This window comes from Idiotropiscis lumnitzeri, chromosome 19 (assembly GCF_059441095.1).
Source record: "Idiotropiscis lumnitzeri isolate Australia: NSW breed Sydney's pygmy pipehorse chromosome 19, RoL_Ilum_1.0, whole genome shotgun sequence".
Lineage (NCBI taxonomy): Eukaryota > Metazoa > Chordata > Actinopteri > Syngnathiformes > Syngnathidae > Idiotropiscis > Idiotropiscis lumnitzeri.
Genome location: NC_142409.1, coordinates 2236480 through 2264387, shown reverse-complemented (window position 1 = coordinate 2264387; position 27908 = coordinate 2236480). Strand labels below are relative to the sequence as shown.

Here is a 27908-nt window from a genome sequence, read left to right as displayed (position 1 = left end):
TAAAGAGGTCAAACACCTTTCCAATATTATCATCATAATTTGATATGTTAAGGTCCAGCGAGGGTGGAATTTATACCCACTTGTGTAGAACACAATGTTCATATTTCCATAGACCCACCTCCTATTCCGATTAACACGGTAAGACACATTTCCCATTATATGAGTCCCATTTTAAATGTCAAGTATCGGCGAGTGTGCAGAACACAATGTATTAGCAATGCATTGCCTTCACCACTCAGCCACCTCATCTCAAGTTGGAACCTTTTGTCGGTCAAGAAACATTGTATTAGTGTAAACTACCTTCAATTGTAGCAGGACTGGATTTAAAACGTGGTTCTTTTGTATATGAAAGACTGATTCAAACTTCTTAAAACCGTGCCTGTTTTTGGAGAAACCTCCTCAGCTCCAGAGGGACAATGTAGAACACATTGCTTCACGGAACAAAAGCATCGGAATTTCAAAGACACGAGGAAGATCGAATTCATACTCACAAATGCAGAAAACAAAGGATGAGTATTCTCTCTCCTCCATTAGTCGGCAACGTCATCTGCTTCAATGGAATCAAAGTGAGTGCTGGGGGCTGATGGAATTTTGCCCCCTAGCAAAATATGTATTGTCGTCAGAAAATGTCACCTCTGGAGGGCAACTGTGTTGGTGTGGCCGAGTGGTCAGGGTGATGGACTAAAAATTCACTTGGGTGTCCCCTCGTAGGTTCTTATCCTGCTGCCAAAGTGAGCTTTTCAGAGGAGAATCTAAGGATCTTTTGCAATTTCAAGACTGATTCAAATTTCTGAATGCCACGTGTAATTTCGGAGAAACCTCCACAGATCCAGCGGGACAAGGTAGAACACATTCCCTCTCAGAACAAAAGCATCGGAATTCCCAAGACACGAGAAAGATGGAATTCATACTCACCAATGTCGAACAACAAGGATGAGTATTCTAGATCCTTCAACAGTCGGCAACCTCATCTGCTTCAATGGGAGGAGTGAGTGCATGTGGCTGATGGGTTTCTGCAGTGTAGCAATATTTGTATTAGACTAGGAAAATGTAACCTGCAACAGGGACACTTTGTTGGTGTGGCCGAGTGGTTAAGGCGATGGACTTGAAATCCATTGGGGTCTCCCCTCGTAGGTTCAAATCCTGCTGCCAACGTGGGCTTTTTAGAGGAGAACCGGGTGTTCTCTCATCTGATAAGACTTTTCAACAGTTGAACAAATCGCATCATGCAAAATGTAAAATCCACATTATTCTACAAGAATGGTTGTATTAGGGTAAACTGTGTTTTGTTGGACGAATACAGTGTTTGGACTATGGATCTTTGGCAATTTGGCAAAATCTGTATTGTACTTGGAAAATCTCACCTAAAACTGGCATACTGTGATGACTGAGTGGTTAAGACGATGGACTTGAAATCCATTGTGGTCGCCCCTTGCATGTTCGAATACTGCCACCAAAGTGTATCTTTCCGCAGGTAACTTTATCTTCTAATATCAGATTAGGGTCTTCAACAATTTATCAAAACATATCATGTAAAATCCCCATTTATCCATATGGAAGGGTCGTAGTTCTGCAAATGCCCTTTTCTCGGACAAGGACTGTGTTTCTTTTTGGCAATTTAACGACATAAATTTCTCAAAACTGCTTATATTACCAAAGCTCTATTCGCATATCTAAAGAGGTCAAACACCTTTCCAATATTATCATCATAATTTGATATGTTAAGGTCCAGCGAGGGTGGAATTTATACCCACTTGTGCAGAACACAATGTTCTTATTTCCATAGACCCACCTCCTATTCCGATTAACACGGTAAGACACATTTCCCATTATATGAGTCCCATTTTAAATGTCAAGTATCGGCGAGTGTGCAGAACACAATGTATTAGCAATGCATTGCCTTGCCTTAACCACTCAGCCACCTCATCCCAAGTTGGAACCTTTTGTCGGTCAAGAAACATTGTATTAGTGTAAACTACCTTCAATTGTAGCAGGACTGGATTTAAAACGTGGTTCTTTTGTATATGAAAGACTGATTCAAACTTCTTAAAACTGTGCCTGTTTTTGGAGAAACCTCCTCAGCTCCAGAGGGACAATGTAGAACACATTGCTTCACGGAACAAAAGCATCGGAATTTCAAAGACACGAGGAAGATCGAATTCATACTCACAAATGCAGAAAACAAAGGATGAGTATTCTCTCTCCTCCATTAGTCGGCAACGTCATCTGCTTCAATGGAATCAAAGTGAGTGCTTGGGGCTGATGGAATTTTGCCCCCTAGCAAAATATGTATTGTCGTCAGAAAATGTCACCTCTGGAGGGCAACTGTGTTGGTGTGGCCGAGTGGTCAGGGTGATGGACTAAAAATTCACTGGGGTGTCCCCTCGTAGGTTCTTATCCTGCTGCCAAAGTGAGCTTTTCAGAGGAGAATCTAAGGATCTTTTGCAATTTCAAGACTGATTCAAATGTCTGAATGCCACGTGTAATTTCGGAGAAACCTCCACAGATCCAGAGGGACAAGGTAGAACACATTCCCTCTCAGAACAAAAGCATCGGAATTCCCAAGACACGAGAAAGATGGAATTCATACTCACCAATGTCGAACAACAAGGATGAGTGTTCTAGATCCTTCAACAGTCGGCAACCTCATCTGCTTCAATGGGAGGAGTGAGTGCATGTGGCTGATGGGTTTCTGCAGTGTAGCAATATTTGTATTAGACTTGGAAAATGTAACCGGCAACGGGGACACTTTGTTGGTGTGGCCGAGTGGTTAAGGCGATGGACTTGAAATCCATTGGGGTCTCCCCTCGTAGGTTCAAATCCTGCTGCCAACGTGGGCTTTTTAGAGGAGAACCGGGTGTTCTCTCATCTGATAAGACTTTTCAACAGTTGAACAAATCGCATCATGCAAAATGTAAAATCCACATTATTCTACAAGAATGGTTGTATTAGGGTAAACTGTGTTTTGTTGGACGAATACAGTGTTTGGACTATGGATCTTTGGCAATTTGGCAAAATCTGTATTGTACTTGGAAAATCTCACCTACAACAGGCATACTGTGATGACTGAGTGGTTAAGACGATGGACTAGAAATCCATTGTGGTCGCCCCTTGCATGTTCGAATACTGCCACCTAAGTGTATCTTTCCGCAGGTAACTTTATCTTCTAATATCAGATTAGGGTCTTCAACAATTTAACAAAACATATCATGTAAAATCCCCATTTATCCAAATGGAAGGGTCGTAGTTCTGCAAATGCCCTTTGTCGGACAAGGACTGTGTTTCTTTTTGGCAATTTAACGACATAAATTTCTCAAAACTGCTTATATTACCAAAGTACTATTCCCATATCTAAAGAGGTCAAACACCTTTCCAATATTATCATCATAATTTGATATGTTAAGGTCCATCGAGGGTGGAATTTATACCCACTTGTGTAGAACACAATGTTCTTATTTCCATAGACCCACCTCCTATTCCGATTAACACGGTAAGACACATTTCCCATTATATGAGTCCCATTTTAAATGTCAAGTATCGGCGAGTGTGCAGAACACAATGTATTAGCAATGCATTGCCTTAACCACTCAGCCACCTCATCTCAAGTTGGAACCTTTTGTCGGTCAAGAAACATTGTATTAGTGTAAACTACCTTCAATTGTAGCAGGACTGGATTTAAAACGTGGTTCTTTTGGATATGAAAGACTGATTCAAACTTCTGAAAACCGTGCCTGTTTTTGGAGAAACCTCCTCAGCTCCAGAGGGACAATGTAGAACACATTGCTTCACGGAACAAAAGCATCGGAATTTCAAAGACACGAGGAAGATCGAATTCATACTCACAAATGCAGAAAGCAAAGGATGAGTATTCTCTCTCCTCCATTAGTCGGCAACGTCATCTGCTTCAATGGAATCAAAGTGAGTGCTTGGGGCTGATGGAATTTTGCCCCCTAGCAAAATATGTATTGTCGTCAGAAAATGTCACCTCTGGAGGGCAACTGTGTTGGTGTGGCCGAGTGGTCAGGGTGATGGACTAAAAATTCACTGGGGTGTCCCCTCGTAGGTTCTTATCCTGCTGCCAAAGTGAGCTTTTCAGAGGAGAATCTAAGGATCTTTTGCAATTTCAAGACTGATTCAAATTTCTGAATGCCACGTGTAATTTCGGAGAAACCTCCACAGATCCAGAGGGACAAGGTAGAACACATTCCCTCTCAGAACAAAAGCATCGGAATTCCCAAGACACGAGAAAGATGGAATTCATACTCACCAATGTCGAACAACAAGGATGAGTATTCTAGATCCTTCAACAGTCGGCAACCTCATCTGCTTCAATGGGAGGAGTGAGTGCATGTGGCTGATGTGTTTCTGCAGTGTAGCAATATTTGTATTAGACTTGGAAAATGTAACCTGCAACGGGGACACTTTGTTGGTGTGGCCGAGTGGTTAAGGCGATGGACTTGAAATCCATTGGGTTCTCCCCTCGTAGGTTCAAATCCTGCTGCCAACGTGTGCTTTTTAGAGGAGAACCGGGTGTTCTCTCATCTGATAAAACTTTTCAACAGTTGAACAAATCTCATCATGCAAAATGTAAAATCCACATTATTCTACAAGAATGGTTGTATTAGGGTAAACTGTGTTTTGTTGGACGAATACAGTGTTTGGACCATGGATCTTTGGCAATTTGGCAAAATCTGTATTGTACTTGGAAAATCTCACCTACAACTTGCACACTGTGATGACTGAGTGGTTAAGACGATGGACTAGAAATCCATTGTGGTCGCCCCTTGCATGTTCGAATACTGCCACCAAAGTGTATCTTTCCGCAGGTAACTTTATCTTCTAATATCAGATTAGGGTCTTCAACAATTTAACAAAACATATCATGTAAAATCCCCATTTATCCATATGGAAGGGTCGTAGTTCTGCAAATGCCCTTTGTCGGACAAGGACTGTGTTTCTTTTTGGCAATTTAACGACATAAATTTCTCAAAACTGCTTATATTACCAAAGTACTATTCCCATATCTAAAGAGGTCAAACACCTTTCCAATATTATCATCATAATTTGATATGTTAAGGTCCATCGAGGGTGGAATTTATACCCACTTGTGTAGAACACAATGTTCTTATTTCCATAGACCCACCTCCTATTCCGATTAACACGGTAAGACACATTTCCCATTATATGAGTCCCATTTTAAATGTCAAGTATCGGCGAGTGTGCAGAACACAATGTATTAGCAATGCATTGCCTTTAACCACTCAGCCACCTCATCTCAAGTTGGAACCTTTTGTCGGTCAAGAAACATTGTATTAGTGTAAACTACCTTCAATTGTAGCAGGACTGGATTTAAAACGTGGTTCTTTTGTATATGAAAGACTGATTCAAACTTCTGAAAACCGTGCCTGTTTTTGGAGAAACCTCAGCTCCAGAGGGACAATGTAGAACACATTGCTTCACGGAACAAAAGCATCGGAATTTCAAAGACACGAGGAAGATCGAATTCATACTCACAAATGCAGAAAACAAAGGATGAGTATTCTCTCTCCTCCATTAGTCGGCAACGTCATCTGCTTCAATGGAATCAAAGTGAGTGCTTGGGGCTGATGGAATTTTGCCCCCTAGCAAAATATGTATTGTCGTCAGAAAATGACACCTCTGGAGGGCAACTGTGTTGGTGTGGCCGAGTGGTCAAGGTGATGGACTAAAAATTCACTGGGGTGTCCCCTCGTAGGTTCTTATCCTGCTGCCAAAGTGAGCTTTTCAGAGGAGAATCTAAGGATCTTTTGCAATTTCAAGACTGATTCAAATTTCTGAATGCCACGTGTAATTTCGGAGAAACCTCCACAGATCCAGAGGGACAAGGTAGAACACATTCCCTCTCAGAGCAAAAGCATCGGAATTCCCAAGACACGAGAAAGATGGAATTCATACTCACCAATGTAGAACAACAAGGATGAGTTTCCTATCTCCTTCAACAGTCGGCTACCTCATCTGCTTCTATGGGAAGTGTGAGTGCATGTGGCTTATGGTTTTCTGCAGTGTAGCAATATCTGTATTGTACTTGGAAAATGGCACCTGTTCATGGGACATTGTGTTGGTGTGGCCGAGTGGTTAAGGGGATGGACTAGAAATCCATTGGGGTCTCCCCTCGCAGGTTCAAATCCTGCCACCAACGTGTACCTTTTAGAAGGGAACTTGATGTTCTAATATCAGAATTTAATAAAACATATCACGTAACATTCCCATTTATATACATGGATCCGTTGCATTTCTGCAAACCCCGTTTTGTCGGACAAGGACCGTGTTTCTTTCACAATTTAACGACATACAAATTTCCGAAAACTGCTTATATTACCAAAGTACCATTCCCATATCCAAAGAGGTCAAACACCTTTCCAATAGCATCATCTTAATTTGATATGTTAAGGTCCAACAAGGGTGGAATTTATCCCCACGTGTGTAGTACACAATGTTCTTATTTCCATAAACCCACCACCTATTCCGATTAGCACGGTAGGACACTTTTCCCATTGTATCAGTCCCATTTTAAATGTCAAGTATCGACAAGTGTGCAGAACACAATGTATTAATAATCCATTGTCTTAACCACTCAGCCAACTTATCTCAAGTTCGAAATTCTTTTCAGTCAAGAAACGTAGTAGTGTAAACTACCTTCAATTGCAGCAGGACGGGATTTAAACCTTGTTTTTTTTTTTATATGAAAGACTGATTCAAACTTCTGAAAACCGTGCCTGTTTTTGGAGAAACCGCCACAACTCCAGAGGGACAACCTAGAATACGTTGCTTTACGGAACAAAAGCATCGGAATTTCAAAGACACGAGGAAGATGGAATTCATACTCACAAATGTAGAAAACAAAAGATGAGTATTCTATCTCCTTCATTAGTCTGCAACCTCATCTGGGATCAAAAAGAGTGCTTATATTATCAGATAAGCGTCCACATCTTGAAGGACATTACAAACTTGGGGCTGATGGATTTCTGCCCCCTAGCACATCTCCTTGAAGGACATTACAAACCCAGTTTTGCTCGAACAAGACTGTTTTTAGACTTAATTTCTTTTGCAATTAAAAAACTGATTCAATTTTCTGAATGCCACGTGTAATTTGGGAGAAACCTCCACAGATCTAGAGGGACAAGGTAGAACACATCGCCTCACGGAACAAAAGCATCGGAATTCCCAAGACACGAGAAAGATGGAATTCATACTCACCAATGTCGAACAACAAGGATGAGTATTCTAGATCCTTCAACAGTCGGCAACCTCATCTGCTTCAATGGGAGGATTGAGTGCATGTGGCTGATGGGTTTCTGCAGTGTAGCAATATTTGTATTAGACTTGGAAAATGTAACCTGCAAGGGGGACACTTTGTTGGTGTGGCCGAGTGGTTAAGGCGATGGACTTGAAATCCATTGGGGTCTCCCCTCGTAGTTTCAAATCCTGCTGCCAACGTGGGCTTTTTAGAGGAGAACCGGGTGTTCTCTCATCTGATAAGACTTTTCAACAGTTGAACAAATCGCATCATGCAAAATATAAAATCCACATTATTCTACAAGAATGGTTGTATTAGGGTAAACTGTGTTTTGTTGGACGAATACAGTGTTTGGACTATGGATCTTTGGCAATTTGGCAAAATCTGTATTGTACTTGGAAAATCTCACCTAAAACTGGCATACTGTGATGACTGAGTGGTTAAGACGATGGACTAGAAATCCATTGTGGTCGCCCCTTGCATGTTCGAATACTGCCACCAAAGTGTATCTTTCCGCAGGTAACTTTATCTTCTAATATCAGATTAGGGTCTTCAACAATTTATCAAAACATATCATGTAAAATCCCCATTTATCCATATGGAAGGGTCGTAGTTCTGCAAATGCCCTTTTGTCGGACAAGGACTGTGTTTCTTTTTGGCAATTTAACGACATAAATTTCTCAAAACTGCTTATATTACCAAAGTACTATTCCCATATCTAAAGAGGTCAAACACCTTTCCAATATTATCATCATAATTTGATATGTTAAGGTCAAGCGAGGGTGGAATTTATACCCACTTGTGTAGAACACAATGTTCATATTTCCATAGACCAACCTCCTATTCCGATTAACACGGTAAGACACATTTCCCATTATATGAGTCCCATTTTAAATGTCAAGTATCGGCGAGTGTGCAGAACACAATGTATTAGCAATGCATTGCCTTAACCACTCAGCCACCTCATCCCAAGTTGGAACCTTTTGTCGGTCAAGAAACATTGTATTAGTGTAAACTACCTTCAATTGTAGCAGGACTGGATTTAAAACGTGGTTCTTTTGTATATGAAAGACTGAATCAAACTTCTTAAAACCGTGCCTGTTTTTGGAGAAACCTCCTCAGCTCCAGAGGGACAATGTAGAACACATTGCTTCACGGAACAAAAGCATCGGAATTTCAAAGACACGAGGAAGATCGAATTCATACTCACAAATGCAGAAAACAAAGGATGAGTATTCTCTCTCCTCCATTAGTCGGCAACGTCATCTGCTTCAATGGAATCAAAGTGAGTGCTTGGGGCTGATGGAATTTTGCCCCCTAGCAAAATATGTATTGTCGTCAGAAAATGTCACCTCTGGAGGGCAACTGTGTTGGTGTGGCCGAGTGGTCAGGGTGATGGACTAAAAATTCACTTGGGTGTCCCCTCGTAGGTTCTTATCCTGCTGCCAAAGTGAGCTTTTCAGAGGAGAATCTAAGGATCTTTTGCAATTTCAAGACTGATTCAAATTTCTGAATGCCACGTGTAATTTCGGAGAAACCTCCACAGATCCAGAGGGACAAGGTAGAACACATTCCCTCTCAGAACAAAAGCATCGGAATTCCCAAGACACGAGAAAGATGGAATTCATACTCACCAATGTCGAACAACAAGGATGAGTATTCTAGATCCTTCAACAGTCGGCAACCTCATCTGCTTCAATGGGAGGAGTGAGTGCATGTGGCTGATGTGTTTCTGCAGTGTAGCAATATTTGTATTAGACTTGGAAAATGTAACCTGCAACGGGGACACTTTGTTGGTGTGGCCGAGTGGTTAAGGCGATGGACTTGAAATCCATTGGGTTCTCCCCTCGTAGGTTCAAATCCTGCTGCCAACGTGTGCTTTTTAGAGGAGAACCGGGTGTTCTCTCATCTGATAAGACTTTTCAACAGTTGAACAAATCTCATCATGCAAAATGTAAAATCCACATTATTCTACAAGAATGGTTGTATTAGGGTAAACTGTGTTTTGTTGGACGAATACAGTGTTTGGACCATGGATCTTTGGCAATTTGGCAAAATCTGTATTGTACTTGGAAAATCTCACCTACAACTTGCACACTGTGATGACTGAGTGGTTAAGACGATGGACTAGAAATCCATTGTGGTCGCCCCTTGCATGTTCGAATACTGCCACCAAAGTGTATCTTTCCGCAGGTAACTTTATCTTCTAATATCAGATTAGGTTCTTCAACAATTTAACAAAACATATGTAAAATCCCCATTTATCCATATGGAAGGGTCGTAGTTCTGTAAATGCCCTTTGTCGGACAAGGACTGTGTTTCTTTTTGGCAATTTAACGACATAAATTTCTCAAAACTGCTTATATTACCAAAGTACTATTCCCATATCCAAAGAGGTCAAACACCTTTCCAATAGCATCATCATAATTTGATATGTTAAGGTCCAACAAGGGTGGAATTTATCCCCACGTGTGTAGTACACAATGTTCTTATTTCCATAAACCCACCACCTATTCCGATTAGCACGGTAGGACACTTTTCCCATTGTATCAGTCCCATTTTAAATGTCAAGTATCGACAAGTGTGCAGAACACAATGTATTAATAATCCATTGTGTTAACCACTCAGCCAACTTATCTCAAGTTCGAAATTCTTTTCAGTCAAGAAACGTAGTAGTGTAAACTACCTTCAATTGCAGCAGGACGGGATTTAAACCTTGTTTTTTTTTTTATATGAAAGACTGATTCAAACTTCTGAAAACCGTGCCTGTTTTTGGAGAAACCGCCACAACTCCAGAGGGACAACCTAGAACACGTTGCTTTACGGAACAAAAGCATCGGAATTTCAAAGACACGAGGAAGATGGAATTCATACTCACAAATGTAGAAAACAAAAGATGAGTATTCTATCTCCTTCATTAGTCTGCAACCTCATCTGAGATCAAAAAGAGTGCTTATATTATCAGATAAGCGTCCACATCTTGAAGGACATTACAAACTTGGGGCTGATGGATTTCTGCCCCCTAGCACATCTCCTTGAAGGACATTACAAACCCAGTTTTGCTCGAACAAGACTGTTTTTAGACTTAATTTCTTTTGCAATTAAAAAACTGATTCAATTTTCTGAATGCCACGTGTAATTTGGGAGAAACCTCCACAGATCTAGAGGGACAAGGTAGAACACATCGCCTCACGGAACAAAAGCATCGGAATTCCCAAGACACGAGAAAGATGGAATTCATACTCACCAATGTCGAACAACAAGGATGAGTATTCTAGATCCTTCAACAGTCGGCAACCTCATCTGCTTCAATGGGAGGAGTGAGTGCATGTGGCTGATGGGTTTCTGCAGTGTAGCAATATTTGTATTAGACTTGGAAAATGTAACCTGCAAGGGGGACACTTTGTTGGTGTGGCCGAGTGGTTAAGGCGATGGACTTGAAATCCATTGGGGTCTCCCCTCGTAGTTTCAAATCCTGCTGCCAACGTGGGCTTTTTAGAGGAGAACCGGGTGTTCTCTCATCTGATAAGACTTTTCAACAGTTGAACAAATCGCATCATGCAAAATATAAAATCCACATTATTCTACAAGAATGGTTGTATTAGGGTAAACTGTGTTTTGTTGGACGAATACAGTGTTTGGACTATGGATCTTTGGCAATTTGGCAAAATCTGTATTGTACTTGGAAAATCTCACCTAAAACTGGCATACTGTGATGACTGAGTGGTTAAGACGATGGACTAGAAATCCATTGTGGTCGCCCCTTGCATGTTCGAATACTGCCACCAAAGTGTATCTTTCCGCAGGTAACTTTATCTTCTAATATCAGATTAGGGTCTTCAACAATTTATCAAAACATATCATGTAAAATCCCCATTTATCCATATGGAAGGGTCGTAGTTCTGCAAATGCCCTTTTGTCGGACAAGGACTGTGTTTCTTTTTGGCAATTTAACGACATAAATTTCTCAAAACTGCTTATATTACCAAAGTACTATTCCCATATCTAAAGAGGTCAAACACCTTTCCAATATTATCATCATAATTTGATATGTTAAGGTCCAGCGAGGGTGGAATTTATACCCACTTGTGTAGAACACAATGTTCATATTTCCATAGACCAACCTCCTATTCCGATTAACACGGTAAGACACATTTCCCATTATATGAGTCCCATTTTAAATGTCAAGTATCGGCGAGTGTGCAGAACACAATGTATTAGCAATGCATTGCCTTAACCACTCAGCCACCTCATCCCAAGTTGGAACCTTTTGTCGGTCAAGAAACATTGTATTAGTGTAAACTACCTTCAATTGTAGCAGGACTGGATTTAAAACGTGGTTCTTTTGTATATGAAAGACTGATTCAAACTTCTTAAAACCGTGCCTGTTTTTGGAGAAACCTCCTCAGCTCCAGAGGGACAATGTAGAACACATTGCTTCACGGAACAAAAGCATCGGAATTTCAAAGACACGAGGAAGATCGAATTCATACTCACAAATGCAGAAAACAAAGGATGAGTATTCTCTCTCCTCCATTAGTCGGCAACGTCATCTGCTTCAATGGAATCAAAGTGAGTGCTTGGGGCTGATGGAATTTTGCCCCCTAGCAAAATATGTATTGTCGTCAGAAAATGTCACCTCTGGAGGGCAACTGTGTTGGTGTGGCCGAGTGGTCAGGGTGATGGACTAAAAATTCACTGGGGTGTCCCCTCGTAGGTTCTTATCCTGCTGCCAAAGTGAGCTTTTCAGAGGAGAATCTAAGGATCTTTTGCAATTTCAAGACTGATTCAAATTTCTGAATGCCACGTGTAATTTCGGAGAAACCTCCACAGATCGAGAGGGACAAGGTAGAACACATTCCCTCTCAGAACAAAAGCATCGGAATTCCCAAGACACGAGAAAGATGGAATTCATACTTACCAATGTAGAACAACAAGGATGAGTATCCTATCTCCTTCAACAGTCGGCTACCTCATCTGCTTCTATGGGAAGTGTGAGTGCATGTGGCTTATGGTTTTCTGCAGTGTAGCAATATCTGTATTGTACTTGGAAAATGGCACCTGTTCATGGGACATTGTGTTGGTATGGCCGAGTAGTTAAGGCGATGGACTAGAAATCCATTGGGGTCTCCCCTCGCAGGTTCAAATCCTGCCACCAACGTGTACGTTTTAGAAGGGAACTTGATGTTCTAATATCAGAATTTAATAAAACATATCACGTAACATTCCCATTTATATACATGGATCGGTTGCATTTCTGCAAACCCCGTTTTGTCGGACAAGGACCGTGTTTCTTTCACAATTTAACGACATACAAATTTCAGAAAACTGCTAATATTACCAAAGTACCATTCCCATATCCAAAGAGGTCAAACACCTTTCCAATAGCATCATCTTAATTTGATATGTTAAGGTCCAACAAGGGTGGAATTTATCCCCACGTGTGTAGTACACAATGTTCTTATTTCCATAAACCCACCACCTATTCCGATTAGCACGGTAGGACACTTTTCCCATTGTATCAGTCCCATTTTAAATGTCAAGTATCGACAAGTGTGCAGAACACAATGTATTAATAATCCATTGTCTTAACCACTCAGCCAACTTATCTCAAGTTCGAAATTCTTTTCGGTCAAGAAACGTATTAGTGTAAACTACCTTCAATTGCAGCAGGACGGGATTTAAACCTTGTTTTTTTTTTTTTTATATGAAAGACTGATTCAAACTTCTGAAAACCGTGCCTGTTTTTGGAGAAACCGCCACAACTCCAGAGGGACAACCTAGAACACGTTGCTTTACGGAACAAAAGCATCGGAATTTCAAAGACACGAGGAAGATGGAATTCATACTCACAAATGTAGAAAACAAAAGATGAGTATTCTATCTCCTTCATTAGTCGGCAACCTCATCTGGGATCAAAAAGAGTGCTTATATTATCAGATAAGCGTCCACATCTTGAAGGACATTACAAACTTGGGGCTGATGGATTTCTGCCCCCTAGCACATCTGCTTGAAGGACATTACAAACCCAGTTTTGCTCGAACAAGACTGTTTTTAGACTTAATTTCTTTTGCAATTAAAAAACTGATTCAATTTTCTGAATGCCACGTGTAATTTGGGAGAAACCTCCACAGATCCAGAGGGACAAGGTAGAACACATTCCCTCTCAGAAGAAAAGCATCGGAATTCCCAAGACACGAGAAAGATGGAATTCATACTCACCAATGTCGAACAACAAGGATGAGTATTCTAGATCCTTCAACAGTCGGCAACCTCATCTGCTTCAATGGGAGGAGTGAGTGCATGTGGCTGATGGGTTTCTGCAGTGTAGCAATATTTGTATTAGACTTGGAAAATGTAACCTGCAACGGGGACACTTTGTTGGTGTGGCCGAGTGGTTAAGGCGATGGACTTGAAATCCATTGGGGTCTCCCCTCGTAGGTTCAAATCCTGCTGCCAACGTGGGCTATTTAGAGGAGAACCGGGTGTTCTCTCATCTGATAAGACTTTTCAACAGTTGAACAAATCGCATCATGCAAAATGTAAAATCCACATTATTCTACAAGAATGGTTGTATTAGGGTAAACTGTGTTTTGTTGGACGAATACAGTGTTTGGACTATGGATCAATGGCAATTTGGCAAAATCTGTATTGTACTTGGAAAATCTCACCTAAAACTGGCATACTGTGATGACTGAGTGGTTAAGAAGATGGACTAGAAATCCATTGTGGTCGCCCCTTGCATGTTCGAATACTGCCACCAAAGTGTATCTTTCCGCAGGTAACTTTATCTTCTAATATCAGATTAGGGTCTTCAACAATTTATCAAAACATATCATGTAAAATCCCCATTTATCCATATGGAAGGGTCGTAGTTCTGCAAATGCCCTTTTGTCGGACAAGGACTGTGTTTCTTTTTGGCAATTTAACGACATAAATTTCTCAAAACTGCTTATATTACCAAAGTACTATTCCCATATCTAAAGAGGTCAAACACCTTTCCAATATTATCATCATAATTTGATATGTTAAGGTCCAGCGAGGGTGGAATTTATACCCACTTGTGTAGAACACAATGTTCTTATTTCCATAGACCCACCTCCTATTCCGATTAACACGGTAAGACACATTTCCCATTATATGAGTCCCATTTTAAATGTCAAGTATCGGCGAGTGTGCAGAACACAATGTATTAGCAATGCATTGCCTTAACCACTCAGCCACCTCATCCCAAGTTGGAACCTTTTGTCGGTCAAGAAACATTGTATTAGTGTAAACTACCTTCAATTATAGCAGGACTGGATTTAAAACGTGGTTCTTTTGTATATGAATGACTGATTCAAACTTCTTAAAACCGTGCCTGTTTTTGGAGAAACCTCCTCAGCTCCAGAGGGACAATGTAGAACACATTGCTTCACGGAACAAAAGCATCGGAATTTCAAAGACACGAGGAAGATCGAATTCATACTCACAAATGCAGAAAACAAAGGATGAGTATTCTCTCTCCTCCATTAGTCGGCAACGTCATCTGCTTCAATGGAATCAAAGTGAGTGCTTGGGGCTGATGGAATTTTGCCCCCTAGCAAAATATGTATTGTCGTCAGAAAATGTCACCTCTGGAGGGCAACTGTGTTGGTGTGGCCGAGTGGTCAGGGTGATGGACTAAAAATTCACTGGGGTGTCCCCTCGTAGGTTCTTATCCTGCTGCCAAAGTGAGCTTTTCAGAGGAGAATCTAAGGATCTTTTGCAATTTCAAGACTGATTCAAATTTCTGAATGCCACGTGTAATTTCGGAGAAACCTCCACAGATCCAGAGGGACAAGGTAGAACACATTCCCTCTCAGAACAAAAGCATCGGAATTCCCAAGACACGAGAAAGATGGAATTCATACTCACCAATGTAGAACAACAAGGATGAGTATCCTATCTCCTTCAACAGTCGGCTACCTCATCTGCTTCTATGGGAAGTGTGAGTGCATGTGGCTTATGGTTTTCTGCAGTGTAGCAATATCTGTATTGTACTTGGAAAATGGCACCTTTTCATGGGACATTGTGTTGGTGTGGCCGAGTGGTTAAGGCGATGGACTAGAAATCCATTGGGATCTCCCCTCGCAGGTTCAAATCCTGCCACCAAAGTGTACGTTTTAGAAGGGAACTTGATGTTCTAATATCAGAATTTAATAAAACATATCACGTAACATTCCCATTTATATACATGGATCGGTTGCATTTCTGCAAACCCCGTTTTGTCGGACAAGGACCGTGTTTCTTTCACAATTTAACGACATACAAATTTCAGAAAACTGCTTATATTACCAAAGTACCATTCCCATATCCAAAGAGGTCAAACACCTTTCCAATAGCATCATCTTAATTTGATATGTTAAGGTCCAACAAGGGTGGAATTTATCCCCACGTGTGTAGTACACAATGTTCTTATTTCCATAAACCCACCACCTATTCCGATTAGCACGGTAGGACACTTTTCCCATTGTATCAGTCCCATTTTAAATGTCAAGTATCGACAAGTGTGCAGAACACAATGTATTAATAATCCATTGTCTTAACCACTCAGCCAACTTATCTCAAGTTCGAAATTCTTTTCGGTCAAGAAACGTATTAGTGTAAACTACCTTCAATTGCAGCAGGACGGGATTTAAACCTTGTTTTTTTTTTTTTTATATGAAAGACTGATTCAAACTTCTGAAAACCGTGCCTGTTTTTGGAGAAACCGCCACAACTCCAGAGGGACAACCTAGAACACGTTGCTTTACGGAACAAAAGCATCGGAATTTCAAAGACACGAGGAAGATGGAATTCATACTCACAAATGTGGAAAACAAAAGATGAGTATTCTATCTCCTTCATTAGTCGGCAACCTCATCTGGGATCAAAAAGAGTGCTTATATTATCAGATAAGCGACCACATCTTGAAGGACATTACAAACTTGGGGCTGATGGATTTCTGCCCCCTAGCACATCTCCTTGAAGGACATTACAAACCCAGTTTTGCTCGAACAAGACTGTTTTTAGACTTAATTTCTTTTGCAATTAAAAAACTGATTCAATTTTCTGAATGCCACGTGTAATTTGGGAGAAACCTCCACAGATCCAGAGGGACAAGGTAGAACACATTCCCTCTCAGAAGAAAAGCATCGGAATTCCCAAGACACGAGAAAGATGGAATTCATACTCACCAATGTCGAACAACAAGGATGAGTATTCTAGATCCTTCAACAGTCGGCAACCTCATCTGCTTCAATGGGAGGAGTGAGTGCATGTGGCTGATGGGTTTCTGCAGTGTAGCAATATTTGTATTAGACTTGGAAAATGTAACCTGCAACGGGGACACTTTGTTGGTGTGGCCGAGTGGTTAAGGCGATGGACTTGAAATCCATTGGGGTCTCCCCTCGTAGGTTCAAATCCTGCTGCCAACGTGGGCTATTTAGAGGAGAACCGGGTGTTCTCTCATCTGATAAGACTTTTCAACAGTTGAACAAATCGCATCATGCAAAATGTAAAATCCACATTATTCTACAAGAATGGTTGTATTAGGGTAAACTGTGTTTTGTTGGACGAATACAGTGTTTGGACTATGGATCTTTGGCAATTTGGCAAAATCTGTATTGTACTTGGAAAATCTCACCTAAAACTGGCATACTGTGATGACTGAGTGGTTAAGACGATGGACTAGAAATCCATTGTGGTCGCCCCTTGCATGTTCGAATACTGCCACCAAAGTGTACCTTTCCGCAGGTAACTTTATCTTCTAATATCAGATTAGGGTCTTCAACAATTTATCAAAACATATCATGTAAAATCCCCATTTATCCATATGGAAGGGTCGTAGTTCTGCAAATGCCCTTTTGTCGGACAAGGACTGTGTTTCTTTTTGGCAATTTAACGACATAAATTTCTCAAAACTGCTTATATTACCAAAGTACTATTCCCATATCTAAAGAGGTCAAACACCTTTCCAATATTATCATCATAATTTGATATGTTAAGGTCCAGCGAGGGTGGAATTTATACCCACTTGTGTAGAACACAATGTTCTTATTTCCATAGACCCACCTCCTATTCCGATTAACACGGTAAGACACATTTCCCATTATATGAGTCCCATTTTAAATGTCAAGTATCGGCGAGTGTGCAGAACACAATGTATTAGCAATGCATTGCCTTAACCACTCAGCCACCTCATCCCAAGTTGGAACCTTTTGTCGGTCAAGAAACATTGTATTAGTGTAAACTACCTTCAATTATAGCAGGACTGGATTTAAAACGTGGTTCTTTTGTATATGAAAGACTGATTCAAACTTCTTAAAACCGTGCCTGTTTTTGGAGAAACCTCCTCAGCTCCAGAGGGACAATGTAGAACACATTGCTTCACGGAACAAAACCATCGGAATTTCAAAGACACGAGGAAGATCGAATTCATACTCACAAATGCAGAAAACAAAGGATGAGTATTCTCTCTCCTCCATTAGTCGGCAACGTCATCTGCTTCAATGGAATCAAAGTGAGTGCTTGGGGCTGATGGAATTTTGCCCCCTAGCAAAATATGTATTGTCATCAGAAAATGTCACCTCTGGAGGACAACTGTGTTGGTGTGGCCGAGTGGTCAGGGTGATGGACTAAAAATTCACTTGGGTGTCCCCTCGTAGGTTCTTATCCTGCTGCCAAAGTGAGCTTTTCAGAGGAGAATCTAAGGATCTTTTGCAATTTCAAGACTGATTCAAATTTCTGAATGCCACGTGTAATTTCGGAGAAACCTCCTCAGATCCAGAGGGACAAGGTAGAACACATTCCCTCTCAGAACAAAAGCATCGGAATTCCCAAGACACGAGAAAGATGGAATTCATACTCACCAATGTCGAACAACAAGGATGAGTATTCTAGATCCTTCAACAGTCGGCAACCTCATCTGCTTCAATGGGAGGAGTGAGTGCATGTGGCTGATGGGTTTCTGCAGTGTAGCAATATTTGTATTAGACTTGGAAAATGTAACCTGCAACGGGGACACTTTGTTGGTGTGGCCGAGTGGTTAAGGCGATGGACTTGAAATCCATTGGGGTCTCCCCTCGTAGGTTCAAATCCTGCTGCCAACGTGGGCTTTTTAGAGGAGAACCGGGTGTTCTCTCATCTGATAAGACTTTTCAACAGTTGAACAAATCGCATCATGCAAAATGTAAAATCCACATTATTCTACAAGAATGGTTGTATTAGGGTAAACTGTGTTTTGTTGGACGAATACAGTGTTTGGACTATGGATCTTTGGCAATTTGGCAAAATCTGTATTGTACTTGGAAAATCTCACCTACAACAGGCATACTGTGATGACTGAGTGGTTAAGACGATGGACTAGAAATCCATTGTGGTCGCCCCTTGCATGTTCGAATACTGCCACCAAAGTGTATCTTTCCGCAGGTAAAACTTTATCTTCTAATATCAGATTAGGGTCTTCAACAATTTAACAAAACATATCATGTAAAATCCCCATTTATCCATATGGAAGGGTCGTAGTTCTGCAAATGCCCTTTGTCGGACAAGGACTGTGTTTCTTTTTGGCAATTTAACGACATAAATTTCTCAAAACTGCTTATATTACCAAAGTACTATTCCCATATCTAAAGAGGTCAAACACCTTTCCAATATTATCATCATAATTTGATATGTTAAGGTCCATCGAGGGTGGAATTTATACCCACTTGTGTAGAACACAATGTTCTTATTTCCATAGACCCACCTCCTATTCCGATTAACACGGTAAGACACATTTCCCATTATATGAGTCCCATTTTAAATGTCAAGTATCGGCGAGTGGGCAGAACACAATGTATTAGCAATGCATTGCCTTAACCACTCAGCCACCTCATCTCAAGTTGGAACCTTTTGTCGGTCAAGAAACATTGTATTAGTGTAAACTACCTTCAATTGTAGCAGGACTGGATTTAAAACGTGGTTCTTTTGGATATGAAAGACTGATTCAAACTTCTGAAAACCGTGCCTGTTTTTGGAGAAACCTCCTCAGCTCCAGAGGGACAATGTAGAACACATTGCTTCACGGAACAAAAGCATCGGAATTTCAAAGACACGAGGAAGATCGAATTCATACTCACAAATGCAGAAAACAAAGGATGAGTATTCTCTCTCCTCCATTAGTCGGCAACGTCATCTGCTTCAATGGAATCAAAGTGAGTGCTTGGGGCTGATGGAATTTTGCCCCCTAGCAAAATATGTATTGTCGTCAGAAAATGTCACCTCTGGAGGGCAACTGTGTTGGTGTGGCCGAGTGGTCAGGGTGATGGACTAAAAATTCACTGGGGTGTCCCCTCGTAGGTTCTTATCCTGCTGCCAAAGTGAGCTTTTCAGAGGAGAATCTAAGGATCTTTTGCAATTTCAAGACTGATTCAAATTTCTGAATGCCACGTGTAATTTCGGAGAAACCTCCACAGATCCAGAGGGACAAGGTAGAACACATTCCCTCTCAGAACAAAAGCATCGGAATTCCCAAGACACGAGAAAGATGGAATTCATACTCACCAATGTAGAACAACAAGGATGAGTATCCTATCTCCTTCAACAGTCGGCTACCTCATCTGCTTCTATGGGAAGTGTGAGTGCATGTGGCTTATGGTTTTCTGCAGTGTAGCAATATCTGTATTGTACTTGGAAAATGGCACCTGTTCATGGGACATTGTGTTGGTGTGGCCGAGTGGTTAAGGCGATGGACTTGAAATCCATTGGGGTCTCCCCTCGTAGGTTCAAATCCTGCTGCCAACGTGGGCTTTTTAGAGGAGAACCGGGTGTTCTCTCATCTGATAAGACTTTTCAACAGTTGAACAAATCGCATCATGCAAAATGTAAAATCCACATTATTCTACAAGAATGGTTGTATTAGGGTAAACTGTGTTTTGTTGGACGAATGCAGTGTTTGGACTATGGATCTTTGGCAATTTGGCAAAATCTGTATTGTACTTGGAAAATCTCACCTACAACAGGCATACTGTGATGACTGAGTGGTTAAGACGATGGACTAGAAATCCATTGTGGTCGCCCCTTGCATGTTCGAATACTGCCACCAAAGTGTATCTTTCCGCAGGTAAAACTTTATCTTCTAATATCAGATTAGGGTCTTCAACAATTTAACAAAACATATCATGTAAAATCCCCATTTATCCATATGGAAGGGTCGTAGTTCTGCAAATGCCCTTTGTCGGACAAGGACTGTGTTTCTTTTTGGCAATTTAACGACATAAATTTCTCAAAACTGCTTATATTACCAAAGTACTATTCCCATATCTAAAGAGGTCAAACACCTTTCCAATATTATCATCATAATTTGATATGTTAAGGTCCATCGAGGGTGGAATTTATACCCACTTGTGTAGAACACAATGTTCTTATTTCCATAGACCCACCTCCTATTCCGATTAACACGGTAAGACACATTTCCCATTATATGAGTCCCATTTTAAATGTCAAGTATCGGCGAGTGTGCAGAACACAATGTATTAGCAATGCATTGCCTTAACCACTCAGCCACCTCATCTCAAGTTGGAACCTTTTGTCGGTCAAGAAACATTGTATTAGTGTAAACTACCTTCAATTGTAGCAGGACTGGATTTAAAACGTGGTTCTTTTGGATATGAAAGACTGATTCAAACTTCTGAAAACCGTGCCTGTTTTTGGAGAAACCTCCTCAGCTCCAGAGGGACAATGTAGAACACATTGCTTCACGGAACAAAAGCATCGGAATTTCAAAGACACGAGGAAGATCGAATTCATACTCACAAATGCAGAAAACAAAGGATGAGTATTCTCTCTCCTCCATTAGTCGGCAACGTCATCTGCTTCAATGGAATCAAAGTGAGTGCTTGGGGCTGATGGAATTTTGCCCCCTAGCAAAATATGTATTGTCGTCAGAAAATGTCACCTCTGGAGGGCAACTGTGTTGGTGTGGCCGAGTGGTCAGGGTGATGGACTAAAAATTCACTGGGGTGTCCCCTCGTAGGTTCTTATCCTGCTGCCAAAGTGAGCTTTTCAGAGGAGAATCTAAGGATCTTTTGCAATTTCAAGACTGATTCAAATTTCTGAATGCCACGTGTAATTTCGGAGAAACCTTCACAGATCCAGAGGGACAAGGTAGAACACATTCCCTCTCAGAACAAAAGCATCGGAATTCCCAAGACACGAGAAAGATGGAATTCATACTCACCAATGTAGAACAACAAGGATGAGTATCCTATCTCCTTCAACAGTCGGCTACCTCATCTGCTTCTATGGGAAGTGTGAGTGCATGTGGCTTATGGTTTTCTGCAGTGTAGCAATATCTGTATTGTACTTGGAAAATGGCACCTGTTCATGGGACATTGTGTTGGTGTGGCCGAGTGGTTAAGGCGATGGACTAGAAATCCATTGGGGTCTCCCCTCGCAGGTTCAAATCCTGCCACCAATGTGTACGTTTTAGAAGGGAACTTGATGTTCTAATATCAGAATTTAATAAAACATATCACGTAACATTCCCATTTATATACATGGATCGGTTGCATTTCTGCAAACCCCGTTTTGTCGGACAAGGACCGTGTTTCTTTCACAATTTAACGACATACAAATTTCAGAAAACTGCTTATATTACCAAAGTACCATTCCCATATCCAAAGAGGTCAAACACCTTTCCAATAGCATCATCTTAATTTGATATGTTAAGGTCCAACAAGGGTGGAATTTATCCCCACGTGTGTAGTACACAATGTTCTTATTTCCATAAACCCACCACCTATTCCGATTAGCACGGTAGGACACTTTTCCCATTGTATCAGTCCCATTTTAAATGTCAAGTATCGACAAGTGTGCAGAACACAATGTATTAATAATCCATTGTCTTAACCACTCAGCCAACTTATCTCAAATTCGAAATTCTTTTCGGTCAAGAAACGTATTAGTGTAAACTACCTTCAATTGCAGCAGGACGGGATTTAAACCTTGTTTTTTTTTTTTATATGAAAGACTGATTCAAACTTCTGAAAACCGTGCCTGTTTTTGGAGAAACCGCTACAACTCCAGAGGGACAACCTAGAACACGTTGCTTTACGGAACAAAAGCATCGGAATTTCAAAGACACGAGGAAGATGGAATTCATACTCACAAATGTAGAAAACAAAAGATGAGTATTCTATCTCCTTCATTAGTCGGCAACCTCATCTGGGATCAAAAAGAGTGCTTATATTATCAGATAAGCGTCCACATCTTGAAGGACATTGCAAACTTGGGGCTGATGGATTTCTGCCCCCTAGCACATCTCCTTGAAGGACATTACAAACTCAGTTTTGCTCGAACAAGACTGTTTTTAGACTTCATTTCTTTTGCAATTAAAAAACTGGTTCAAATTTCTGAATGCCACGTGTAATTTCGGAGAAACCTCCACAGATCCAGAGGGACAAGGTAGAACACATTCCCTCTCGGAACAAAAGCATCGGAATTCCCAAGACACGACGAGAAGGATGGAATTCATACTCACCAATGTCGAACAACAAGGATGAGTATTCTAGATCCTTCAACAGTCGGCAACCTCATCTGCTTCAATGGGAGGAGTGAGTGCATGTGGCTGATGGGTTTCTGCAGTGTAGCAATATTTGTATTGTACTTGGAAAATGTAACCTGCAACGGGGACACTTTGTTGGTGTGGCTGAGTGGTTAAGGCGATGGTCTTGAAATCCATTGGGGTCTCCCCTCGTAGGTTCAAATCCTGCTGCCAACGTGGGCTTTTTAGAGGAGAACCGGGTGTTCTCTCATCTGATAAGACTTTTCAACAGTTGAACAAATCGCATCATGCAAAATGTAAAATCCACATTTTTCTACAAGAATGGTTGTATTAGGGTAAACTGTGTTTTGTTGGACGAATACAGTGTTTGGACTATGGATCTTTGGCAATTTGGCAAAATCTGTATTGTACTTGGAAAATCTCATCTACAACAGGCATACTGTGATGACTGAGTGGTTAAGACGATGGACTAGAAATCCATTGTGGTCGCCCCTTGCATGTTCGAATACTGCCACCAAAGTGTATCTTTCCGCAGGTAACTTTATCTTCTAATATCAGATTAGGGTCTTCAACAATTTAACAAAACATATCATGTAAAATCCCCATTTATCCATATGGAAGGGTCGTAGTTCTGCAAATGCCCTTTGTCGGACAAGGACTGTGTTTCTTTTTGGCAATTTACCGACATAAATTTCTCAAAACTGCTTATATTACCAAAGTACTATTCCCATATCTAAAGAGGTCAAACAGCTTTCCAATATTATCATCATAATTTGATATGTTAAGGTCCATCGAGGGTGGAATTTATACCCACTTGTGTAGAACACAATGTTCTTATTTCCATAGACCCACCTCCTATTCCGATTAACACGGTAAGACACATTTCCCATTATATGAGTCCCATTTTAAATGTCAAGTATCGGCGAGTGTGCAGAACACAATGTATTAGCAATGCATTGCCTTAACCACTCAGCCACCTCATCTCAAGTTGGAACCTTTTGTCGGTCAAGAAACATTGTATTAGTGTAAACTACCTTCAATTGTAGCAGGACTGGATTTAAAACGTGGTTCTTTTGTATATGAAAGACTGATTCAAACTTCTTAAAACCGTGCCTGTTTTTGGAGAAACCTCCTCAGCTCCTGAGGGACAATGTAGAACACATTGCTTCACGGAACAAAACCATCGGAATTTCAAAGACACGAGGAAGATCGAATTCATACTCACAAATGCAGAAAACAAAGGATGAGTATTCTCTCTCCTCCATTAGTCGGCAACGTCATCTGCTTCAATGGAATCAAAGTGAGTGCTTGGGGCTGATGGAATTTTGCCCCCTAGCAAAATATGTATTGTCATCAGAAAATGTCACCTCTGGAGGACAACTGTGTTGGTGTGGCCGAGTGGTCAGGGTGATGGACTAAAAATTCACTGGGGTGTCCCCTCGTAGGTTCTTATCCTGCTGCCAAAGTGAGCTTTTCAGAGGAGAATCTAAGGATCTTTTGCAATTTCAAGACTGATTCAAATTTCTGAATGCCACGTGTAATTTCGGAGAAACCTCCACAGATCCAGAGGGACAAGGTAGAACACATTCCCTCTCAGAACAAAAGCATCGGAATTCCCAAGACACGAGAAAGATGGAATTCATACTCACCAATGTAGAACAACAAGGATGAGTATTCTATCTCCTTCAACAGTCGGCTACCTCATCTGCTTCTATGGGAAGTGTGAGTGCATGTGGCTTATGGTTTTCTGCAGTGTAGCAATATCTGTATTGTACTTGGAAAATGGCACCTGTGCATGGGACATTGTGTTGGTGTGGCCGAGTGGTTAAGGCGATGGACTAGAAATCCATCGGGGTCTCCCCTCGCAGGTTCAAATCCTCCCACCAACGTGTACGTTTTAGAAGGGAACTTGATGTTCTAATATCAGAATATAATAAAACATATCACGTAACATTCCCATTTATATACATGGATCGGTTGCATTTCTGCAAACCCCGTTTTGTCGGACAAGGACCGTGTTTCTTTCACAATTTAACGACATACAAATTTCCGAAAACTGCTTATATTACCAAAGTACCATTCCCATATCCAAAGAGGTCAAACACCTTTCCAATAGCATCATCTTAATTTGATATGTTAAGGTCCAACAAGGGTGGAATTTATCCCCACGTGTGTAGTACTCAATGTTCTTATTTCCATAAACCCACCACCTATTCCGATTAGCACGGTAGGACACTTTTCCCATTGTATCAGTCCCATTTTAAATGTCAAGCATCGACAAGTGTGCAGAACACAATGTATTAATAATCCATTGTCTTAACCACTCAGCCAACTTATCTCAAGTTCGAAATTCTTTTCGGTCAAGAAACGTATTAGTGTAAACTACCTTCAATTGCAGCAGGACGGGATTTAAACCTTGTTTTTTTTTTATATGAAAGACTGATTCAAACTTCTGAAAACCGTGCCTGTTTTTAGAGAAACCGCCACAACTCCAGAGGGACAACCTAGAACACGTTGCTTTACGGAACAAAAGCATCGGAATTTCAAAGACACGAGGAAGATGGAATTCATACTCACAAATGTAGAAAACAAAAGATGAGTATTCTATCTCCTTCATTAGTCGGCAACCTCATCTGGGATCAAAAAGAGTGCTTATATTATCAGATAAGCGTCCACATCTTGAAGGACATTACAAACTTGGGGCTGATGGATTTCTGCCCCCTAGCACATCTCCTTGAAGGACATTACAAACCCAGTTTTGCTCGAACAAGACTGTTTTTAGACTTAATTTCTTTTGCAATTAAAAAACTGATTCAATTTTCTGAATGCCACGTATAATTTGGGAGAAACCTCCACAGATCTAGAGGGACAAGGTAGAACACATCGCCTCACGGAACAAAAGCATCGGAATTCCCAAGACACGAGAAAGATGGAATTCATACTCACCAATGTCGAACAACAAGAATGAGTATTCTAGATCCTTCAACAGTCGGCAACCTCATCTGCTTCAATGGGAGGAGTGAGTGCATGTGGCTGATGGGTTTCTGCAGTGTAGCAATATTTGTATTAGACTTGGAAAATGTAACCTTCAAGGGGGACACTTTGTTGGTGTGGCTGAGTGGTTAAGGCGATGGACTTGAAATCCATTGGGGTCTCCCCTCGTAGGTTCAAATCCTGCTGCCAACGTGGGCTTTTTAGAGGAGAACCGGGTGTTCTCTCATCTGATAAGACTTTTCAACAGTTGAACAAATCGCATCATGCAAAATATAAAATCCACATTATTCTACAAGAATGGTTGTATTAGGGTAAACTGTGTTTTGTTGGACGAATACAGTGTTTGGACTATGGATCTTTGGCAATTTGGCAAAATCTGTATTGTACTTGGAAAATCTCACCTAAAACTGGCATACTGTGATGACTGAGTGGTTAAGACAATAGACTAGAAATCCATTGTGGTCGCCCCTTGCATGTTCGAATACTGCCACCAAAGTGTATCTTTCTGCAGGTAACTTTATCTTCTAATATCAGATTAGGGTCTTCAACAATTTATCAAAACATATCATGTAAAATCCCCATTTATCCATATGGAAGGGTCGTAGTTCTGCAAATGCCCTTTTGTCGGACAAGGACTGTGTTTCTTTTTGGCAATTTAACGACATAAATTTCTCAAAACTGCTTATATTACCAAAGTACTATTCCCATATCTAAAGAGGTCAAACACATTTCCAATATTATCATCATAATTTGATATGTTAAGGTCCAGCGAGGGTGGAATTTATACCCACTTGTGTAGAACACAATGTTCTTATTTCCATAGACCCACCTCCTATTCCGATTAACACGGTAAGACACATTTCCCATTATATGAGTCCCATTTTAAATGTCAAGTATCGGCGAGTGTGCAGAACACAATGTATTAGCAATGCATTGCCTTAACCACTCAGCCACCTCATCTCAAGTTGGAACCTTTTGTCGGTCAAGAAACATTGTATTAGTGTAAACTACCTTCAATTGTAGCAGGACTGGTTTTAAAACGTGGTTCTTTTGTATATGAAAGACTGATTCAAACTTCTGAAAACCGTGCCTGTTTTTGGAGAAACCTCCTCAGCTCCAGAGGGACAATGTAGAACACATTGCTTCACGGAACAAAAGCATCAGAATTTCAAAGACACGAGGAAGATCGAATTCATACTCACAAATGCAGAAAACAAAGGATGAGTATTCTCTCTCCTCCATTAGTCGGCAACGTCATCTGCTTCAATGGAATCAAAGTGAGTGCTTGGGGCTGATGGAATTTTGCCCCCTAGCAAAATATGTATTGTCGTCAGAAAATGACACCTCTGGAGGGCAACTGTGTTGGTGTGGCCGAGTGGTCAAGGTGATGGACTAAAAATTCACTGGGGTGTCCCCTCGTAGGTTCTTATCCTGCTGCCAAAGTGAGGTTTTCAGAGGTGAATCTAAGGATCTTTTGCAATTTCAAGACTGATTCAAATTTCTGAATGCCACGTGTAATTTCGGAGAAACCTCCACAGATCCAGAGGGACAAGGTAGAACACATTCCCTCTCAGAACAAAAGCATCGGAATTCCCAAGACACGAGAAAGATGGAATTCATACTCACCAATGTAGAACAACAAGGATGAGTATCCTATCTCCTTCAACAGTCGGCTACCTCATCTGCTTCTTTGGGAGGAGTGAGTGCATGTGGCTGATGGGTTTCTGCAGTGTAGCAATATTTGTATTGTACTTGGAAAATGTAACCTGCAACGGGGACACTTTGTTGGTGTGGCTGAGTGGTTAAGGCGATGGACTTGAAATCCATTGGGGTCTCCCCTCGCAGGTTCAAATCCTGCCACCAACGTGTACGTTTTAGAAGGGAACTTGATGTTCTAATATCAGAATTTAATAAAACATATCACGTAACATTCCCATTTATATACATGGATCGGTTGCATTTCTGCAAACCCCGTTTTGTCGGACAAGGACCGTGTTTCTTTCACAATTTAACGACATACAAATTTCCGAAAACTGCTTATATTACCAAAGTACCATTCCCATATCCAAAGAGGTCAAACACCTTTCCAAT

At 40.9% G+C, this 27908-nt stretch overlaps 18 non-coding genes across 18 annotated transcripts; all 18 read left to right on the top strand.

Moving 5' to 3' along the window:
* The first annotated feature begins 1073 nt into the window (after positions 1-1073).
* On the top strand, positions 1074-1155 carry trnas-uga (transfer RNA serine (anticodon UGA)). The gene has a single exon. It is a non-coding gene; the product is annotated as a tRNA-Ser (tRNA).
* Positions 1156-2752: 1597 nt separating this feature from the next.
* On the top strand, positions 2753-2834 carry trnas-uga (transfer RNA serine (anticodon UGA)). Its single transcript has one exon. It is a non-coding gene; the product is annotated as a tRNA-Ser (tRNA).
* A 1591-nt stretch (positions 2835-4425) lies between these two features.
* Positions 4426-4507, top strand: trnas-uga (transfer RNA serine (anticodon UGA)). The gene has a single exon. It is a non-coding gene; the product is annotated as a tRNA-Ser (tRNA).
* Positions 4508-6096: 1589 nt separating this feature from the next.
* Positions 6097-6178, top strand: trnas-aga (transfer RNA serine (anticodon AGA)). The gene has a single exon. It is a non-coding gene; the product is annotated as a tRNA-Ser (tRNA).
* A 1216-nt stretch (positions 6179-7394) lies between these two features.
* trnas-uga (transfer RNA serine (anticodon UGA)) lies at positions 7395-7476 on the top strand. The gene has a single exon. It is a non-coding gene; the product is annotated as a tRNA-Ser (tRNA).
* Positions 7477-9068: 1592 nt separating this feature from the next.
* trnas-uga (transfer RNA serine (anticodon UGA)) lies at positions 9069-9150 on the top strand. Its single transcript has one exon. It is a non-coding gene; the product is annotated as a tRNA-Ser (tRNA).
* A 1531-nt stretch (positions 9151-10681) lies between these two features.
* trnas-uga (transfer RNA serine (anticodon UGA)) lies at positions 10682-10763 on the top strand. Its single transcript has one exon. It is a non-coding gene; the product is annotated as a tRNA-Ser (tRNA).
* A 1592-nt stretch (positions 10764-12355) lies between these two features.
* trnas-aga (transfer RNA serine (anticodon AGA)) lies at positions 12356-12437 on the top strand. Its single transcript has one exon. It is a non-coding gene; the product is annotated as a tRNA-Ser (tRNA).
* Positions 12438-13656: 1219 nt separating this feature from the next.
* Positions 13657-13738, top strand: trnas-uga (transfer RNA serine (anticodon UGA)). Its single transcript has one exon. It is a non-coding gene; the product is annotated as a tRNA-Ser (tRNA).
* A 1592-nt stretch (positions 13739-15330) lies between these two features.
* trnas-aga (transfer RNA serine (anticodon AGA)) lies at positions 15331-15412 on the top strand. Its single transcript has one exon. It is a non-coding gene; the product is annotated as a tRNA-Ser (tRNA).
* Positions 15413-16631: 1219 nt separating this feature from the next.
* On the top strand, positions 16632-16713 carry trnas-uga (transfer RNA serine (anticodon UGA)). The gene has a single exon. It is a non-coding gene; the product is annotated as a tRNA-Ser (tRNA).
* A 1592-nt stretch (positions 16714-18305) lies between these two features.
* On the top strand, positions 18306-18387 carry trnas-uga (transfer RNA serine (anticodon UGA)). Its single transcript has one exon. It is a non-coding gene; the product is annotated as a tRNA-Ser (tRNA).
* A 1593-nt stretch (positions 18388-19980) lies between these two features.
* Positions 19981-20062, top strand: trnas-uga (transfer RNA serine (anticodon UGA)). The gene has a single exon. It is a non-coding gene; the product is annotated as a tRNA-Ser (tRNA).
* Positions 20063-21655: 1593 nt separating this feature from the next.
* On the top strand, positions 21656-21737 carry trnas-aga (transfer RNA serine (anticodon AGA)). The gene has a single exon. It is a non-coding gene; the product is annotated as a tRNA-Ser (tRNA).
* A 1220-nt stretch (positions 21738-22957) lies between these two features.
* On the top strand, positions 22958-23039 carry trnas-uga (transfer RNA serine (anticodon UGA)). Its single transcript has one exon. It is a non-coding gene; the product is annotated as a tRNA-Ser (tRNA).
* Positions 23040-24630: 1591 nt separating this feature from the next.
* On the top strand, positions 24631-24712 carry trnas-aga (transfer RNA serine (anticodon AGA)). Its single transcript has one exon. It is a non-coding gene; the product is annotated as a tRNA-Ser (tRNA).
* A 1215-nt stretch (positions 24713-25927) lies between these two features.
* On the top strand, positions 25928-26009 carry trnas-uga (transfer RNA serine (anticodon UGA)). The gene has a single exon. It is a non-coding gene; the product is annotated as a tRNA-Ser (tRNA).
* Positions 26010-27601: 1592 nt separating this feature from the next.
* Positions 27602-27683, top strand: trnas-uga (transfer RNA serine (anticodon UGA)). The gene has a single exon. It is a non-coding gene; the product is annotated as a tRNA-Ser (tRNA).
* Positions 27684-27908: the final 225 nt, after the last annotated feature.